Genomic DNA, 21545 nt, shown 5'->3' on the forward strand with positions numbered 1-21545 from the left:
ACATTACTTATAATAATTTTATTTTGTATTTTTTTTTCTCTGTGGGAACAGTATTATAAGCTGTTCCAGTCATCTGAGTGCATTAAAAGTGTTATGCTTTCACAGCACATCTTATTTGTCTATTAATCATTTTTAGCAAAGTAACCACAGGTTCCTTTTTATCAGAATATTAACACTTAATGTGTGTTTGGACTCATGACCTGCATATTTGTTTTAATATGAGATTATGACAGTATTTGCGAAGAACTCCACACTGATGTCAGTGGGGATTGCTTAAGCACAAGTGAGGTAATGTGAATTCAGTCATAGGTTTGCCTAAGTTAACTTTTTGTGCAAGTCATTCATTGAAAGACTCAAAATAGTTGCTTCTTGCTCACATTTCCTCTCAACAAATTGTTTCCTAAAGCAGAAAGCAAAACTTCTCCATCCATACTATGGTTGTGCACGCATCACCCTTTCCAGGCTAGACATCAATGATAGCATCCTGGAAATTTTCTTTCATTTATTTCAGTCCAATTGAACAAACAGCAAAGATGTACTGTTTACAGACTTCAAACTAGCTTTTGCCTGAAGTGAACAGTTACATGCCACAGTTTCAGATGGCAGATCTGAGTTGTTAGCAGTCTTTTTATAGGGGAGTAGTTGTTAAAAGAGGAGTGGATCCCGTTCTTCCACTAACAGTTATTGGTACAGTACATGTGCACACAGGGCAAGTAGATTCAGCCTTCAAAAAATCTACATAGAGAAATAAACTACTCTGACAAGTACATGCAGCAGCATGCAACTCCAGACGGACAGCAGCAGTCAGTGTATTCAAGACACCAAAACATTTGTAAGATGAGATATATAACATTTCTTGAACATGTCCAGGAAATCAAAGTTGACTTCTAAGCACATAGGATGGAATTGTCAAGCCTACCGATAGAACATTTCAATCCTTTCAGAAGGAGGAAGTCTGGTTTTAAAATTACAGATGGTTAAGTCTAAATTATTAAAATTCAAATGCATTTTGCAAGAATTGGCTGCATTTCTTTTCCATGGGCAACAATTTCTGCCAATTAATTTTGCATTCAAAATGTACACATACAGGTGATTTTTGTTGAAAACAGCCTTCATGTAAAACAGAACACGGAGAATGCATTCTTATGTAATATAAACTTTGTGAATGTTGACTATGTTATGCATAAGCTGTGCCATAAAATTGATTTTTTTTTAATTTATTTTCTACATACTAGCTTTTTTCTCCCTGACATAGTACTATAGCATTACCTAAATAGAATATTTCAGCTAAAAAAGTCAGATTTGAAAATAAATCCAGTCAGCCAAATGCATTTTGGCTAATACAGCTGTCCAAAAGTTCCACATACATTGCCTGTTACAGATGTCAAACCTTAAAAACTTTAACTTCATTAACATGAAGTTACAACTGTTTGCAAACAGACAGTAATGACAGAACTGTCAAACCAAGCTGTGACTTTTTTTTTTTTAATGGAAATAAGCTGTACAGCCATTCTAATACTGATTTTGCTAGACATGTACAACATACCATAAAACATGGCATCAGTTAAATTCTGACCACAGAAGAATAACTTAATACATCAGGGCAATTGAAAGTAATTCCATTAGAACTTCAAGCAATATTTTATGTGCAAATTTGGATTTGCATGAGAGCTAAAATATGGGTGACACACTGCTCATTTCCTGTAGTCTTTTTTCTCCAAATATGCTCACACTGATTAAAGTGAATATTTAGTGAAATTACTGCACCTGAACAAAAGACCAGCAATGTAACAGCACCAAATGTCATTCTAATCTGTTATATTTATAAAAGCCAAGTTTTTAAGACGTTACTGTAAAAATATAAAAGCTATCAAGTAAAGGTGATGAAAGAATATATACTGGAAGTGTTCAATCATTCAATTCTTATTTTCTTCTATTTTATAAAGATATTAGTGTTACAGCAGTGACAGTTACATTAAAGAAAAACTGATATTCCTCACAAAGGTTCATTTCTGGTATTTAGAAGAAGCTAGTATCCTGATTAATATTGCATGAACATTTACTTTATGAGCTCAAGCTGACTGAAGTAACGCCTGCATCTGTTTTCAAGCTCAGTGTGCTTCCTTTGTCTTCCTATGAACAGCTTTCCTGTAATCATAAGATATCTGTGTTTGCCTTTTACAGTTTTCAGTAAAATACACTGAATTGCAATCCAGAATCCAAATGGGAGCAAACTGATGCATATAGATATGCAAAGAAAAAGATTGCCAATTTCAATACTTCTAAACAACCGCATACAAGTAGTAGTTGGGACCTTTCAGGACAAATGCCTACCTCTCCAATTTTCATAGCTGCTCTACATGCACCTGCACAAAGATGTTGAAATGTTTGCTTAGGCTTGGCTGCTTTGCACAGAAGAAACCTGGTATCCCTTCTGAGAGGTAATAGGATTGAGTGCTACAACAACTCTGTGGTCTACTTTACTTCTCTCATTAATACTCACAGAGTATTGACACCTTCCTATTCCTCCAAAATTCATCTTTTTATCAACATCCGTAGTTTTTCCTATTCTTCAGACAATAAGTATATATCATTTCTGTATTCAGATTTATTTCCTGTAATTTTTATCCTCACGTTTTACTCTCAATGTTACTGCCAAGTGTCAGTGTTTTTCTTTACACTCTCAGGATCATCTATAGCATGTATTCTGTAACTGTCACAAAACATTTTTTTGTAATACTTCAAATGTCAATCTAACCTGTCGCATTCATGATAACTGCTTCTACTTTAGTGCTTCAGAGAGCATGAATTATTCCAATGGCTCATCTGTTTTGTTTAGTCCTCTTATTTCCCTGAACATTACAACAGCAACATTCTGATAGTCACCTCCAGAGTTAAAAAGCATTTGGCTTCTCCTCCTTTCTCTTATAGTCAAAATATACTTTAACAGGCATACTTCTGTAAGCATGTCAGTTACAAGTCATTTCCCTATGCATATTAATACTTCTTATCTTTTGGGTAATTTCCAGTTCATAAATTCATCACTTATGGATATAGTGACCCTTAAAATTCTCAGAAAACTACCACTCAAATATTTCAGTGCATCTTTTATACAAGATCTTCCTGAAGACAGGCTGTTACCAGCAAAGTGTCCTTTCTTTTCAGGCAACAACTCTGTTCTGCTTCAAAGCAATGATAACCATAAGCACTGTACTAAGATCAAAAATCTTGAGGTGACCGTCACATATGCCAGTTTTCACAGTCTAAGGCATTCATAACTCTCATGGCTGTATCACATCTAGTTGAATCCCCATCCCCTACAACAATACTTTCATTTATAGTTAGCAAAAGGCTTTTAGTACAAGCCATTATTGACCCTGAAGTCACAGGTCTCTCTCCCGAGCAAGAGGCCTCATAGCATTTTACTTTTATACTGAGATTTATGTTTTCTTTATTTTGAATCAGTATCACATAAATTTGTATAATTGACATTTTCTAAGGTCCACTTGAACGCAAAACACTTCATTTTGCAAGTTTCCAGTCCATCTTCTATTACTGTGGTCACTTAAAGCAGCTGCATTTTGCTGAGGCTTACATAACCATTTGAGATTAACAGGTACTGGTTAACCTGATAGCCCATTCTGACAGTGAAGGTTACTAAGTGCGGTTGAAGATTTACCTGGTTTAAAAGATTTTAAAAGACTTCAGCAGCAGAAAATACTTCCAGAGTCAACATCAGTCATAACTAGATAACTTACTCTCCTAATAGAGCTATCTAATCTGGCCATCTTAAAATAATTCAGAAGCTGCCATTTCATCTCTTCCAATTATTGTTTTATGTAAAACAAAAACAAAACAACAACAAAAACCACAGAGGTGCTCATTAACAATTGTTTTCTTTAAGTTGGGGTCGATATACATCACTCACACCACAACTTTTCACCTTTGACAATTTCAGGAAATTGGTATTGTTTCATACATTCATGTTCAGAACACATGTCTACACCTGGGATGTCAACTCTGAGTCTGAAATTATTTCTCCATTAACCTTCAACACTAATTTCTCTTTATCAGATTAGGTTTAAATGGTTTTACAGACATATAATGCATTTTTCAATTAAAAGCATTTCAAATATACAAAAAAAAAAAAAAGTTTTTATTTTTTCTATGTTTAGTCTATCTGGATAGACCAGAGAAAGTTTAAAGATGTTCTCATGTTCCACTTTAAAAGCAATAATACAGAGTTCCTTCCAAAACTTTCCTCTTTGGGATGTGTGGGGGAGAAGAGGATGTTAATAAGTGCTGAGTTTACAGATTTTCTTTTTTTTTTTTTTTTTTTTTTAGAAAATAATCTATTTAACATCATCTGGAATTCATCAAAGTAGCTGGGCTGATTTGTGTTGATACCATTGCTCTTCACCTTATGTACCGAGTAGTGCCAACATTTCACGCCCAATGATTTAATTCCTGGGCATCATACTATTGAAGCTGTTTTTCTTATTATCCATAAAAATAATGAAATATGTCTCAGTAATCATGTGTAAAAGATTATAAACACCAAAGAAAAAAGTGAAGCATTTTCTCTCCCAATCATTAACCATTTGCAACTTGAAGGGAACAAAAAACTACGACATCGTGAAAGCAATAAATTAAGACAACTGACTTTATATCTGTTATTCAAACATAAATAAACAAAACCAACAATACATAATGCATTAAGTACATACCTGTCTTTAAACACTAACTGTAATGAATTGCTTGCTCTTCAGACAGCTGCAGTGATTCATGCCAGAACTGTGCAATTTACTGTACAATTTATACCAAGTCTCAACCTGTTGGCAAATCTTCAATTTCTCCTTTTCCAAACCAGTGCTCTCAAATTTTGAGCACCTTCTTCATAGTTTATCCATGAGTTATGGTCATTATTAGGATTTGACTATATGTATTTTTTAATTACTTTTTTTTTCTGTTCAGTCAAAAGATTTAATGCTTATCTGCATTATTGTGTAACTGAAAATAAAATGAGACCACTAGACTATTTTACGTGCCCATAAATATAAATTCATGTCACAAGGAATTTTTTCTTTGAAACTAGCAGTTTTACAATGCTAGAGGTTGGGCAGATCAGATAGATGTGGGACTCAGGGAATATAAGTAAATTTATTTTAAAAAGAGTACTTACCACTAACTTCTTATTCATTCTGATCTCAATTCAAGAAGTTGTAAAATATATGTCTTCAAAGAGTCCAAAGACATCCTATGTATTACAAAAAGAGATGAAGTCCCTCATAGGAATAAGGTTTAAATAATCTTTTGGTTTATCCTTAAACAGATGAAAAGTATTTCAAAAAAGATCACATGGACAAGTACAACTCTCTTTGTACCTCTGATACCTATGCGTTTTCTACAGAATAATCTACAGCAATTATGTGAATTGGAACTTGTATTCATTCATCTTCTCATTAACTCATTTATCATTTACATTATAGAATTAGTCTTTCCTTTTTTTTTTTTTTTTTTTTTTTTAAATGCTGTTCCCAGAACTGGGAAAAGTGAATAATTAGTCTTAAGGCAAGACTGGGAAATTAATACCTTCCTTACACACAAAATTATACCGTGTTCCTTAATAGCTTTTTCCCCTTAAAAATAGAAAAGAAAAAGAATAAAAGAAAAAGAATAAAAGAATGAAAAAATGAATACAATTCCTTTATTACTTAATAATTTTTTATCCTGGAGTTATATGAATAACTTAATTTTTATAGCACTTCTCAGTTTTATTATTTAACTTACTAATGCCCTAAAATGTCATTTTGAGTGTGGAAAAAACAATTAAAAAAACAAACAAACAAAAAAAACACCACTCAACACATCTATGCTGTCTGCTGCTTTTCATCTTTTCTTCTTTGACTATATTGGTTGTGATGTTATTGTTTTTATTGGCTTTGTTTCTTTTTTTTTTTTTTTTCCTCTGAAGGTCTTTATTTTTCTTTCCCTACTTCAGGGAAACGAAATCACCTTGTCTCCAAATCATTAATTGATAAATGATTGTCACATGATAATCTTATTGAAGGAACATTGTCTACTTGCATTGGTAAGCATAGAAACCCCACTTTTACAATCTGTATGCAGCAATATGGCAGCCATTTCACATGCAGAAGCTATCAGGGCACCTGATTGGCTGTTTTATTTCACGTTCTTTGACTTTTGAAAATTAGGTCTAAGCCTTTTTACCACAAAGATGTCAATTTTCTGCTGCCTTTATTGGCTTCAGTTTTAGAGATGCCAAACAGTGCAGGATTTTCTGACATTGATTGATGGAAATGCTGAGCACCTTTGAGAGCCAGACTATGCCTATTAATTTTCTTTTTTTTCCCTTACTATACAATATTTTTATGGCTTTCATGTTTGTACAGCTCATCTCTCTTTGGTTTAATGATGTATTGCCTGTATTTCTTATGAGAGTTAGGGTTCAACATAGTAATCTCATTTTCTCTTCATCAAACATCCATCTGACTAGAGGTTCTCTACAGATTTTTCTACATTCTTACAAAATACTACTAGAGCTTCTACAGAAAATATTTTCACATTGAGATTTACAAACAGCAGCAGTAACAAGTGTGTACAAGTGGCAGTTAAATACAACCTCGCCCAACTAACAGTGAAAATCCCAGATGGCTCCCAAACCGCTTCCTGAGGTCCCAGGGCTGTCTCCCTTTCTGGTTTCCCTGCAGGTGGAGAACAAAAATGAGCTCCCTGAAAGGCTGCTGTATCAACTCTGCTCTTCCATAGAGCCTAAGTGCTTTTGCTACTGCATCTGCTGACCAAGGAAAATCCACTATATAACTCTTCTTTTGCACTTCCCAGGCAGATTTGAGAGGCCAAGTATTTCCTGTAATTAAAGACTGGAGAACCACTCTTTCCAGATGAAGAGAAATGTTCCCAACTGACATTACAAGATAGTCCAAGTCTATCCCAGTCCACAGGCTGGCTCAGGTCAAGGAGAAGGAGGAGAGGCCTCTGAACTTGATAAATTCTTTTTGTAATAGTGATGCTTCTAGTTAATCTAAGCTGCTTCTGATAAGTACTATAGCTAAGACCACCCTGGCCTGAAGGACTTGCAATCTGAGCTGGCAAGGCGTACACTGTGGGATCTTTCATTCCTCTTTTTTGTTTGTAAGGAGGTAGTGGAAAAGCAACAGGTGGAAATCTGAGAGAGTGAAGCAGAATAAGGAATTAAAGGAGAGCAAAACAAAGGATAGAAAGGAATGGCCAAAAAAGTGTTCCCTGTTCTTCTGAGAGGACAGAAGACAACTGGGGCAATGCAGATGTGAAAAGAAACAGGAAAGAGCAGGCAGAAGCAGCAATAGATAAAGGTTCATCAAAACCACGGGAGTTTGAGCTCTGTTCTCAGTTCATGCTCAGACTGCTCCTATACCTGCTGTGAAAGCTGCAGGGTCTGCCTGAAGTTAACCATCTTCTGAATAGGTGTTGTGCACAGCCTCTCTATTCTGTCCTCAGTAGAAATGCAGTAGCCAATATTGGTTTATTTCAGTACTAAACAACAAGTTATGCTAGTGGAAAAAGAACTTCACCTTGGAGTATTCTAAATTTCACAAAGATCTCATTATTAAGAGATGAAAGAAAGAAGCATTATCAAATGGCATAAGCAGTTTTCAAGACTGAGGAGGGAAATCACACAGATGAAGGCTGACATGTATTTATTGTGGCATGAAACAAGCAACTTCAAACAGGCACATTCCAATCACATCATGGCCTGAAAGCATCAAACTGAACATGACTGGGAATTGAGCAAGTAACAGGCAGCATCATTTTCAGAGTATAAATCCAATTTTTCCACATGAAATAATACTGAACTAGGAATAAAATTAAGTCATGGTGGAATGAGCTCATTTGTAAAGCAATAATAGAGCTGGTATATTTAAAGAAAACATTTTAGTAAAAACCAAAACAAGACAAAACAAAACAAAAAAAAAGCTAAAACACACAAAATTAAGGAACAAATTAAATGCATCTGAATATATCTGAAGAATATTGTTAACATTTTGATGAGAGATGTTATAATATAAAATAAACTTGACAGACAGACACAGATATTTTCCTGAGTCTCTGTGTTTGTTTTGAGATTGTGTTAAGATCTGTTGCACAGTATTGCTGCAATGCTGATACTGTAAGGTTTACAAGTGATACAAAGATTTTGATTCTAATACTATCAATTCTAGTTTGTTATAAGCAATTTCAAAAGTATTTTCACTACTAAAAATTTCAGCATATACATTGTCTTTTAATGTTATATTCTTTATAGACTTGTACACAGTCTAAGAAAAGATAGAAAATTACTTTCACCAGGTATTTGTTCATGTTGCACTTTAACTCCTCCTTATTAATTTACATAAGTAACAAAACATCCTTCACACCTACAAATGCCTATATGCCCTTCCTAGATAGTGCTTTTGTATCACAGCACAACAGACTGTTTCCTCCTGCACCACCTTTTTTAATCACTCCTTTCCCCAAGCCTTCCAGCAGACACTGACCACTGAAGGGTGCTGAGTTCTGATGCTGTTACTACATTCCTACACAGCTTCCCCAACCCAGGGCTATCCTTCCAATATCCAAATTGAAAACAAAACAAAACAAAACAACAACAGTATTTCATACTACCCTACAAAACCTGGAAATCCAGTAGCTACCATAAAACACTACTTTTCAATGCCAAGAAGCACCTAGAAATAGCCAATTGCACAACTTGCCTGAGAAATTACTTTGTATGCATGAAAAATTTCAACATCATCAGATACCAAAGATGCTCTATCTCAAGTTACATAAATGTGCTGTGAAATGTCTTTTCACTGTCTTGTTTATGATGTTGTCTGCAGGCACTGCATTATAAACAGCACTCTCACAGCTACCTTGCTGGCATTGAAAGAGCAAACTTTTAGTCATGTTGAGGATGACAGACAACTTGGTCAGACTTTTTGCAGTGTTGCTAACAGTGTTGAGGACAAGATTATCAGTACATTAATTCTATAGAAACATTAGTTACCCCCAAACAATTTCTTCCTGACATATTTAGACCCATTTGAGAGTCAGAATGCTAGCAAGGAGACATGGAAGAGCTGTTTCATGTAACTGACTAAGAGGATGTCAGGTAACATTAACCTAGCCACTGTACTAGTGGTTAAGTTGTCGAGTGATTATTGATAATCTGTTAATCAGCAACCCAATGAGTATCAATCAGCAAACATTCTAGCCACCCAACAATTAATAATTATTCAAGTCTCTCAGCAAGTTCGAATAACATGTTGCAAGCTGCTCTGAAACAGTGCTGACGTACTTCATTTTAAAACCATTTTTCTAATATTTTACTCAGCTTTTAAAACTGAATGCTAACAGAAGCCACCAAGCAGAAATTTAACATTACCCAGATCATTTCTATAAATCTATATTTCTCCATTCCATGTGCAACAATGCCCAAAGACATCTCGCACCCAAAGGACTGTTGTAAATACTGTTCCTTGGAAATAGGGAGCTAGCTTTGGGTCATTTGGATGCCAAATTACACTAGAAAAGAATCCATGGGCAAATGATTCCTATTCCTGCATGAACAGAGGAGTCATTGCAATACTCTCCTATTCATTTTTGAATAGATAAAATCCGAAGTCCTGAGCAGACATGCTCAGTGTGGCATCAAAATCAGAGACATACAGAGAGCTTCTGAATCACACTATATCTTCTGTGATTACTTATGATTGCTCTGTTTTACTGCCCAAGCACCCATTTGAAGAGCAACTTCTGTTGCTTTTAGTGCCCTCACGGTTACCATCGATCTCTAGCAATGGATCACTTTCAATTCACAAACAGAAACAAGAAATATGTACCATGTAGGATGCATGTGTAGGATGCATCCTTTGCTTGCTACTTAAGGAAAACCCTTCATCTGTCTTATCCTGTTTATGAGTTCATAGAAATGACTGGTTCCACATTTATTTGGGATGGGAATGCTGAGCAATTGATAGATATCAGATTTACTTTGTGTTTCTGATACTATTCTAGTATTTTGGAGCATGTAGTGAATTACTTCATTATGTCATTATAGTGTATGGAATGATCAGTATCAGAGTTAAAAGCAGCAGAACACGTATATACCAGCCAAATCATCCTGTGTTTTGAAAAATCATTTGGTAACAGAAAATGAAGCTATAAACTACAGTAAAACTACAAATTGTCCTCTGAAGCCAAACAGGAAGCTATATAATAGAACACAGAGTCCAAACAACTTAAATTATTGGACTTACTGGGTAACGCAGGATTTGCTAGGTTTGACATTTTTAGAAACAAAGTATTTGGGAAACAGTCTGGAAGCTGAGGTTGAGGGATGAAATTAGAAAAGGAAAAGGAGAGAAAAATGTGCGAGAAGTGTTCTTCCACACAAATTTTGAAGTACTTCCTCCTTTACACTGTTTTTAGAAGGGGCAAAGATTAGAAGATTATCATCACATCAAAGTGAGCAATTATACATTTTACATCTAGGCAAAGTGCCTGATCTTAACAGCACTTGTGTTGATTAACTCGTATGTATAATTGAAACTGAACGTCAGTGTTCCTCAGTCAGGTTCAATAAAATAGGTAACGGAAAACTGCAGGCAAACAATCTGATTAATTACAAAATCAGGTCTGATCAGAGGCGAACCTGAGTAAATTTTCAGTTCCTATTTATTCTAGTTCTTATGAAAGCAAATTTAAAAGTAATAGACATGAACTGAACATTTTCATTTCAGAGCAGTAAGCATTCACCCACCCATCACCCATAAAGTTCATTCCTCATCCCCTGGGCTTCAACTGCAGCATTGCCTGGCTAATGAGTGCTAATTATTCAAAATTATGAATATAGTGCTCAGCATGTACTCCCTTTTCACATCTAATCAGACTGTATAACAACAGTCTGCAAAACAGAATATAAACGAAGAGGGCAATTATAACATACATAAACTTGGAAATAAACAATAATGCTACTAGCTTTATCTGTTGGACTGATTACACTGATTTTTCTCTAAGAAACAGCCACAGAGATAGAAAAAAAAATCATTGGAATTTATAGGACCAATAACTGCACTAATTTTTAAGTAAAATATTCTCAACTTTTCCATAAAAGATGGGGATATATATGCAAGGAATACATTTTTCACTTTTGGAACTACAAAATGAACATTTGGAAGTATTACTATATTCCTACAGTATTTGTAAGCACAACCTAAAAACAACGTAGTTCAGTTACGGAGTTACTGTGACAGAGAACTCAGCACCATCTGACAAGTACCAGAACATACCTGTCTCAGCATGATATGCACATGAAAATGAGATGCTGAAAAGTTGAAGTGTTTGTATCAGCACTAAGATTTTTTTGAACAATGAAACACTTACTTGATCATTATATTCTAACACAGTACATTGCTATCACCAACAAACTTCACAAGGGCAAAACAAAATCCCAGAATTTTGCAAAACACAATGCCTTGATATATTTTCATCAACAACTCCCAGTTTTTAAACTATTAGATTTTTGAGGAAAGCAGTTTCTACATTTAAATAATATTTTCAAACAACTCCAAGATAAATAGGTCTGGAGTTAAATCATCATTTTATAAAAATAATTGCAAGAGTTGGTTTGGACTTGAAATTATTTTTTGTTTTGAATCACTGCTGACATTGGGTATCTGAAATTTTGTTAGCTGTTTTCTGTATTACGACTGCTGATATGCATTTCTAATACATATGCATTTCATAGTAGTAAAGTAACTACAATATGTGCAGGTTTTGAAAAACCCACAAATTTTAGATTTTTTGTTTGCTTTACTGGGAGAAAAGATTGTGCAAGATAAGCTCTCTGCAACATCAAATGAATTGCAAAATTATCACAGAGAGTGGCAGGTTTTGGAGTTAATTTCAAAGCACTGCAAATCATGATTTATAGGCATGTTTGCAATGAAATGCCATAATAAAAGCTTTAGAAAACATTCAGTTCAATCTTAGAGTATCCCAGAGTGGGGTTCATAGGTTTTCAAAATAAATGTGTCTTAAATAGGAAAAACCATGTGTGACTGTACAGTTACAATATTTTGAGTAGGCAGAGGATGGAAGGATGAGGGGGAAAGTGTAACAAGGTAACTGATGAAGGCAGAACAGAAGTCAGGGCAACTGATCTGAAGGCTCATTAAAATCCAAGGCATACTGTTTCCTGCCCCAGACAGAACCACATAAAAGCAGCTGTGTTTACAAATAAATTATAACACTTCTAACAGCCACAGAAAACACACACACACACACACACACACACAAAAAAAAAAAAAAAAAAAAAAAAAAAGATACAAGAAAATGCATATTGGTTGTATTGACTGTGAAATTAAATTCTTAGAGGATTTTCAGACAGATGGACAGGGTATGATCACTTCAATTTAATCTTACATATAATCTGCAAATGCGTTAATAATCAAGGGACCATATGCCTGCTGGGACTTGTATAATACACATTTAAAACCAGCTACTTTCACTGCTATCATCATCAGAGTTGATATACATGTAACGCAATTCTTTTATTTTTATTTTAAACAACAACAACAAAGTCTGCAGTTTTTATGATTCCTCTGTAGTGCTTTTATCTCTGGAAAACTCTGCAGTTAGCTGAAACCATTCCCAATTTTTATATCTAACAATTGCTTGATTGCTGATAGCTAATCTGAAACCAGACTGAATAAATGAAAATTTAACATTTCAAATGGTCTCTCTCCTACTCAAGTTGAGTAGACACCTTTCCCAACAATGAATATAAAACATAGTAATCTATTATGCTATTACACCTTCTGTAAGGAATGGTTTTGCCTCAGTTTTCCAAAATAGGTCTGGTTTTGGAGACAAAAATGGAACTGAAATGATTTTTTTGTTTGTTTGTTTTTGCTTTTGTTTTTGTTTTTGAAATTGAAAGCTTACAAATTGAAAGCTTACTTGATGCATGCTTGTGCACTGAGTGAATATGAAGGCATTTCCTCTGCTCTTCTAGGCAGGTGGTTCATCTAACAAAACCAATCTGAGCCAATTTACTATAATTTACATGCTCAAATTCCAGAGGATCTTGTTATTACCCCCTCACAAAACAATGACTAGTTACAGAGTGAGAAGTTCCAGAACTGTAAATCTTTTGAAGCTTTTTTCTCCCGGGAAGACTGGTAATGACTATACTCTGCCTTTTCTTCAGACATCTATTGCTGGCACCAGTCAGAGACTGAATGTTGGGCAAAGTAGACCCAGTATGACCCTTGTCATGTTACTAATCACTCAGATAGATTTCTCTTGGCCTTTAAATATTAATCTAAACTTTTCATTTTCAAGTGTCATTAATGACTAGAGTTGTGAATGAGATTTCATTTTTACAATTGGACTGGAATTTTTGGTGCCTTTTTTGAGCACAACCACAAGCACCAAACTTTTTTTTTTTTTTTTTAATTAAAAATACTAACAGTGTGTAAATTTTATCTGACTCCACTCTCAAGAGGAACTTAACTTGTCCCTGTCAAGCAATCCTGGCACAATTTCATGACACTTGAGTTCATTTGAATAACACTGTCTCCAAAGTTTCTTCAATCAGTGTACTTTCTTTAAACATATATATATATATATATATACATATATATATATATATATTGTTATTCATGTCATCAGTTTGGATAGTTCTCTCCTCCTGGAGTTCATTTCCCTTCTTTTCTTGCCTTTTTCCTTTTTCTTTCCTTTTTTTTTCCAACTGTGTTTATGCCTAATAAGTATTTGCAAAGCAGCTTTTCCTGGGTGAATCTCCAGAGTACTGCTGTGTATTAAAATACCAATAGCCCTCTGCTGAAAAATACAGAGATTGCTTTCTGATTTGAGGCATCCTCAGAAGGGCTGTATGCATGCAGCAGTAAATTTGGGCTTTAAAAGAAACTATACATCTCCATTTTCTCATTTCCTACAGCATGAATGTCATTTTAGCTTAGTGGCTCACCACACAATCATGCCTAAGCAAAAGAGACAATACTGAACTGGATGAAATGCACACTGTAATCAAACACATCACTCCAGCTTTTTTCATCTCATAGTTAATAAATTCAACAGATCAGGTTTGGTTTACAGTCCATAATCTGCATTGTTTTACCACATTTTACATAGTCAAGTCCACCCATTTAAAAAACTCTGACACAGTGCTTTGTTAGTTTTTTAATCTACCTTTCAACTATATCAATTCATCTACGGCATAAGATTAGCTGTTATTCTGCTACCAAGGTTTAATGGGATTTTTTTCAGAACTCATTTGACCCTGACTACACATGCTAAAGTAGCTTTATGTATTGGTATTAAGAAATATGTTACAGACTGAAAGCAAGAACAAACAGCACTACTCTGTATATCTGATTTTTCTGGGCACCGTAATGGTTTGTCTTATTGAGAAAAGAAGAAAAATCAATGAGAAATAATTAGACTGCTATTTGTAAGAGATTAAACAAATCCTGGTTTTTGTTTTCTTCCCTACCAGATTTTTGAATTGGATCTGAAAGGATAAACTGAAATCTGTCATCTACAGGTCAGGGTAAGTCTAAAGAAAATAAACAAAAAAAAAGTGTCTTCAAGAGAGCTATAGAAAGTGCATATCTGACTGTTAGATATCACTGGACATCTTACTTATCAGGTTGACATTGGCTCAGAAGTGTAATTTCTGAGAGATGTAACTAGTGGTAATGTTTGCATTATTCGTCCTTACACCTCTGATGGTTCCACCGATGTTTAAACTGTTATGCTCCCTATAAGCTTTTTTGAATGCACAAAGCACGGTGTTGAGTACATAACATCTTGAGCACTTCAACCAGGACCGAGTATAACATTTGAAACCCATAAAGACAGCTGACATCAGTTACAGGAAGGTAAAAATGGTAGCACAGAAAAGGAATGCTTTCTTCATGCACGTGCATGCAACAGTCAAGAGCACGACCTCTCCTTTTCCTGGAACACTCACACTAACTTCTCCCATATGGTGTAATGAGTAAGAAGTACTTTTTAGTTTTCTTACACTGCTTTTCTATCCCCACTCCCAGGTTTTCCTTTATCTGACCACAGATTACTGTAGTGCCCTCAATATACACTAGGACAAGAAAAAAATGACTTCTGTAGCAACAAACACCCGAAGACCTTAAAACTTACTGTTTAGTATTTTAAATTCAAAGGAACAGCTGGAAACCTTTTCTAAGTCACAAGCTGCCAAAATATGTTTTCCTCATTTAAGCATTTCTTCATACAACTGCTGAGGAGACTCATCAGACAACCGGCTACACTATAAATCCTATTGCTCTCAAGAGGACTGAAGCTTCATGACTAGTTTCGATGTCTCTTTTAGTGATTAAAATTAGCATTTAAAATATACAATGGGGAATGCTTTCTGAAAACTATTGGTTATATTATGGCTTTGTCTTGATTTCAAAGTTTCACTGATGAAGCTGCATCCATTTGAGTCAAATCACACATACTTCTCAGAAGGTTTTGAGTTCATCAGAATTTCAGATAGACAGATTTCCCTACAGAAGTGTCTTATCAATTTAATTTATAGGATTTGGGAGGTTCTGGTGACATTTACTGCATTGGCAATAGAAGGATATCAGGGTTTCTTTGCCTTCTCTTGCCCTGAAGCTGTGGTTGTCTGCACAAGACGATGCAGTCAATACTCAGCAATGCTTTGGCTGCTAAAAGGTAATTAAATCCCTTACAAATTCTTCCTAACCATCTAGAATTTATACCCAGTTCAAGATTCATAAACAGGGTTAGACAATATAAGTTCAGGAAAACTTATATGAAAATGCTGTAAGAGTTTAAAACAGGCCATGGAAGCCTGTCAGATGTCCTTCATAATGCCTAAAATACACTCCACTTGTACATTTAGCAGTAGAACTGGGGCTACATAACAGAACTCCAAAACACTAATGAAGTTTTATCAGAGCCCTCAAAAGCCCTGGCTGAGAAAATGTTCCTAGTCTTCTTCACCTGGTGTAGCACAAGGCACAATAAGCTTGCTGTACTCCTGTTTTCTCAGTGACTGGAAATTCTGAAATATTTCCCCTTACCTATAACATTCTTGCCAAGATGATCAGAAGATAGGGCTGCCCATGATCTTCTATGAACATTTTATGACTTGGAAATGTCCATGTATTCTGTATTTGCACACTTGTATTCATGTGACAATATTGCCCTAAGTGTCAGTCTTACATTTATATTCATTTTTACCTTATCTTCCTCCATTACAATGAGATTTCCTTCCTTCCATCAGATAGCTTGACCAAGAAGTGGTATTAAAGAAAATCTTCTAAGAGACAATAGTCACTATGCATGCTTTTTGAAAAAACAAATGAAAAAAAATGTCAGATATCTATATTCAGTGTAAAATGTCTTAAAATCAGATCAGATTTTCATATTTTTACATAAAAGATGTGAAACAATAATTTTTATTAATACTTTGTAATACTATTCTTATTATTAATCAGCAATGTAACCCTTACATGAGGCTAGCAGAGACAACTAGCATGCCAGGAGGCCAAGATGACCATAACCAGATTTCTCTGAACCATGTTGCATCTTTGGGAAAGCAAGGACAAGGAAAGAAGAGGAAATTTAAAGTGTCACACAGAAGAAAGCAAGCAAACAAACAAAAAGCATTTATTTTGAAGTGTTCTTCCCAGTATTAAGGGCACCTTAATAATGTCAAATAGCCTTTTGGGTAGAAGTGCTAACTGATCTAACAAAAGGACAAGTCAAAATAATGAGAAATACCTCCTGCCTTCCCTGCCATTTTGAGTATCCTTTTATAATTTCTAAGTAGCTTTTCAATAAAAGTGAATAATTTGCAGTTTCACAAAGCTAGAGCAGCAGTCAGTACTTTTTCCCTGGTTCCCACATTATGCATTTTACAGATCTCAGAAAGCAAATCAAAGATGTAATGTTAATGTCCCACAGTGTAGGGCATCAGTACTGAACACAGCATGCAAAGCTGGAATGCCTTTGCTTTGTTCCCATTCTCCATCCCCTGTCCTCCACCTCTCCTGTCTCCCCCTTATTTTTATCTCTGGCTGACAATAGAGAACAGCTCCTATCAGAAGCCACAGCCTGAAGACGCCTTACAGAAAACAGAAGAGCTCTAAAAATTTTGCCAATGAAGTGGGAGATTTTTGCTAAGATTACCTGGTAATTTTAGATACCAGCCCCAAAATGCTGGCAAAATTAACAGGCAGCATGCTGCTTTCTCTGGTTAAAAGCACTATTCACAGTCTTGCTCGCCTCTGGGAGACTTTTCCTTTGACCTTTTCCTTGCCTGAATTAATGATCTGATCATACAGAGTAACTTTTAATTACTTAATTTACTTATTTGAAGTGCTCTCAGAAACAAGGGGGTTGCGTCCCATCTAGGAACACAGCGGCATTCTTCAAAGGAAGAAGGGGGAACAAGAAGTTGCTCATTTATCGAGAGAGAACAAAGAAGCATACAAATAAGAGGAAATAGAAATGGAGAGCAGGACTGGTAATGAAGAAATCTGCCCTTGCTGTTCTTTCCCAGGATCCATGTCAAGCAGAGAATGAGTTGCATTTCTGGAACTGAAATTCATTTCAGGTTCTTGCCAAACAATTTTATCTTGCTTTCAATAAAAAGCATGTGATCTGCAATACATACAGCAATCACTATCTCAGGCAGGATTGCTCCCTCTACATCTCCTCCTTGTGCTGCTCACCATTGTTCGAGCTAAGGCAGAACTTCAAGCTGACCCGTGGACTGCTGATGGCCCCAGCAAGTCATCCGTGACAAACACGGGGATTGTGGTCTTTGTTACAGCTGGCACAACAGAAGGCTTCGGGGTTGCTGGAAAAGTAAGCTTGACTTGCTGCCACCATGAAGAAAAGACAGAAGGATTCCCCTCTCGGAGGGCACAATTTTGGTTTTACATTTAGAAATAAAAGGAGCTGAGGTGTAATTTTTCTGCAGCTGCCAAGTCCCTTAACTCCAAATCTCTTTAGGAAGCGAAAGAAAAAGACCCTAACAACTCATACAAATTATGGTGCTTAACAGCCTCAGGAGCAATTCTATCACAAAGAAAAACAGCTGGTAATAAAGTCCTAAGTATGATACATATGAGGCCAACTAACCTTCCAAGGGTAGGAATGGGGTTATGCACTCTCACATATTTAAAGGTACATCCTGAAGAAATCAGTAACAGCTTTTTGTTGCCTATTGCAAAGATACCAGTCAGTCTCACAGTTTTTTAGAATAATATAGGTGCCTGCTTACTGCTTTATAGACATAAAAAGGTGAGGATTTTATTCCATGAAAATAAACATCCCTTTACTCCCCACAGATGGGGGAGCTTCCATGAAACTGAGCATTGCACAGGATATTTCCAACTAGGTTGCACTCTTGCCCTAAAAGCAAAATCATTTGACACTTCCTCTTCTTGAAATTGGATTCCCCTGCTGTTAATTCAAAGAAAAACGTATTCAAGTTACTGAATGAGCTAATGTAGGCGTTCTGGAAAAATATAAAGTCAGCTCCAAGGAAATTGGCAGACATTGCGTTCTGTATTTAAGTAATAGCACCAAATATTATGAAAACAGCATCTGCCAGTATTTTACATAGTGCAGACTGTGTTCCAATACCTACGTATCCCATACACAGTGTAATGTACTTCAGTGGCAATTGGTAACATGTTCTCAAAAAAAAATATCTGTATTTCAAATACACATTTCCCTGAATTTCTAAGTCAGCCTGTTCAGTATTTCAATAAAACTTCTATTCCTTTATTTGTCAGCACAAAAATCATTTCAGCAGAGCTTGTGATATGAAAGCAGGCAAATATTCCACAAAATTGCAGAACTTAGGTATTAATTATATGGTCAAGGACCAATGAATCTAGCACACACTTTAACTGAAAGGGGTAAGAGCAACAAAACCACTAAAATAAGAAGTCCTGAAATCATTGGAGAAGTGAAGAAGAAAATCATTTAATATTCTTAGATTTCCTGACTATTATTTGGGGTGAAGATCAAGGAATGTACTTCCCATTCAATTAAGAAAAGTCATGGGATAGGCCTAAAAGTTCAACTAAACCTACTGACTAAGACAAAATGAGCTTGTTTTATACTTCAAAATAAAAGCACACGGTCCAGGGACATTAGATGTGATTAGACGGACATTTTCCAATTCACACGTACAGTCTGGACATATTAGATTATTTGGCTCAGGAAGTCTCCAGCCTGCATTAACTGGCACTGACTGACAACAAAGTTCTGCTCTGGTGAAACATTATTTCCTACTTGCAGAGATTAAAAGTATTAAAAATATTTCCATTCATCATAGCCGTTATGATTAGTGCTGCTTTAAGGCAAAAAGAAAGGCAAGGTTATGAAGCGTGACAACGTCAGATCAATTTGAAGATCACTTTGCTATACACAACCTGAAAAACAAGCTTGAAAACAAGCTTGCTTTTTACTACTCTAGCATCTCAGATGTCTCACTGCAGGGAAATATGCCCAAGCAAAAACAAAAAAACCTCTTCTTTAATATATCAATTTGAAAATGGCATTTATATCATCCCGAATGATTTTCATTTCATAAGCATCATCTTTAAACTGCATGTTGCCAGTTTATGTTACATACATATCCAGAGCCACTTAGGAGACTGAAACACAATGTTTTTCTTCAGTGAAAATCTAATTTCTTCCTCTCTTTACTAGCTCTAAACTACACAAAAATTAGCATCACTACTGTAGTGATTTTGAGTCATAAATCAAAGAATCTCATATACTCCAACACATGAAAAAAGCATATCAGAAAACAAAAAAAAAAAAAAAAAAAAAAAAAAAAAAGGAGAGATAAAGAGAGAGAGAAACTCTCAATAATTGCCCCAAAGCAATTTACTTAATGTAAGGAAAATTAAATGCCTAAAGGAGCTGCTTGTTAGGCTATACGTAGTATTTAGCTTTCATTTCTTTTTTTTTTTTAAAAATGTTTTCAAAATTAAGCTAGAGACCTGAATGCCAAGTTGGGTTCTTTCAGTTTCCATGTCATCAGCAGGGGTTTTAGAGGTCAGCTGTCACCAAGACTGATCTCAGACTGAGGAGAGGAATAAGCAAGAAGGAAAAGTGAATAATAGCAAGACCCTGCTTTTTCTCTGTAAATATTTGATCACCGAGATATATGTAGTTATAAGAAAATACACAGAAACTTGACACGTTGATAACTATTGTTCTGCTTGGTACATCCAGTACAGTACACTACAAAGTCTCCTGTTCATGCACTTTTCTGTAACTGAGTACAGGCTACTTCAAAAGTCACAAATGGCATTAATCCAGTAAACTCCTTTAGCACAGAGATTCTTCTGGATGCTCTTGAAAATTACCAAAAAACTTAGCCAGAGTTACATATGTGTCTTTACACCGCCCTGCTTCCCATTCCTTTTATCACACAGGACCTGTCTCTTCATGTGGCTGACATATTACAGGATGAGGACAGTTATGTAAAGAATGAACTCAAGACTGAACTAGAACACTGTACAACAACAGAGAAAAATCAGAGAAAGATATACAAAGTACTCTTCAATTAAAGAGAATTACAAACTGTGCAGACAATGTGCCAGGTGCAGAGTGTATCATTAACATCAAAACAATCAAGGACATTATGTCTTTCATTCTCAATTGTTCTTGTGCTGGATTAGTGTTTTCATACCGACAGCTTTGCTTTGATTCAAATAGATGATATCAAAACCTACAAGACTTTCATGCTCTAAAAATACTTTTTTTTTTTTTTCCTGAGAAGGGATTCATATGAAATGTTTTCACCATGCAGTCACAAGTAATATTCACATCTGATGTTTATTAATAATAACATGATCACTTAAGGCCATAGATACTACATGAGGCCATCCCATGCTTATTTCTATTCATTAAAATACATCTTGTATAATTTGCTGCCAATCAAGATCAAATTATTTTGCGTTAACTTGTTAAAGCTGGTACTTGTGATTTAAAGAACATGGCATATCTGCCTTTATATTCTCTGCTTTCTTTTGTTGCCAGATTTACTTCCACAAGAATCTTAAGGTTCTTTATTAATAAATACTAAATAGATACATATTCATGTCAAATATTTTAATACACAACAAACTTAAAACCATGTTCTTGCTCCAAAACTTAAATGCAAAGCCAAGACATTAGAACACTGTTGTACTGTTTGAAAATTTTGGTAAAATACCTACAAATCAATGAAAACATTCCCATAAGACTACTATGATTATTTGTAATAGAATCAAGCATTTGATCTGGAAAAGAGGTCCTCTCCCTGAGAATTGATACATGCACAAAACAATATACTCAACAGGACTTTATTTGCTTCTTAGTGCTGAAACATTAGTAGCACAATAATTCCTCTGATAACTACCTTTGAAAACTCTTGAGAGAAACTCCTTGTAACA

The 21545-nt window shown here is 35.3% G+C and overlaps 1 long non-coding RNA gene across 2 annotated transcripts in view; it reads right to left on the minus strand.

The window, feature by feature from the left end:
* The window catches only part of LOC137858547 (uncharacterized), a 139013-nt gene that overhangs the window by 78095 nt on the left and 39373 nt on the right, over positions 1 to 21545 (minus strand). The window contains exon 3 of one of the 2 annotated variants that reach the window (XR_011097822.1): positions 5183 to 5257. The exons of the other annotated variant lie outside the window; for it this stretch is intronic. This is a non-coding gene — a long non-coding RNA (uncharacterized lncRNA). The remainder of the gene's footprint in view (positions 1 to 5182; positions 5258 to 21545) is intronic. 2 annotated transcript variants of the gene reach the window in all.

This window comes from Anas acuta, chromosome 6 (genome assembly GCF_963932015.1).
Source record: "Anas acuta chromosome 6, bAnaAcu1.1, whole genome shotgun sequence".
NCBI lineage: Eukaryota > Metazoa > Chordata > Aves > Anseriformes > Anatidae > Anas > Anas acuta.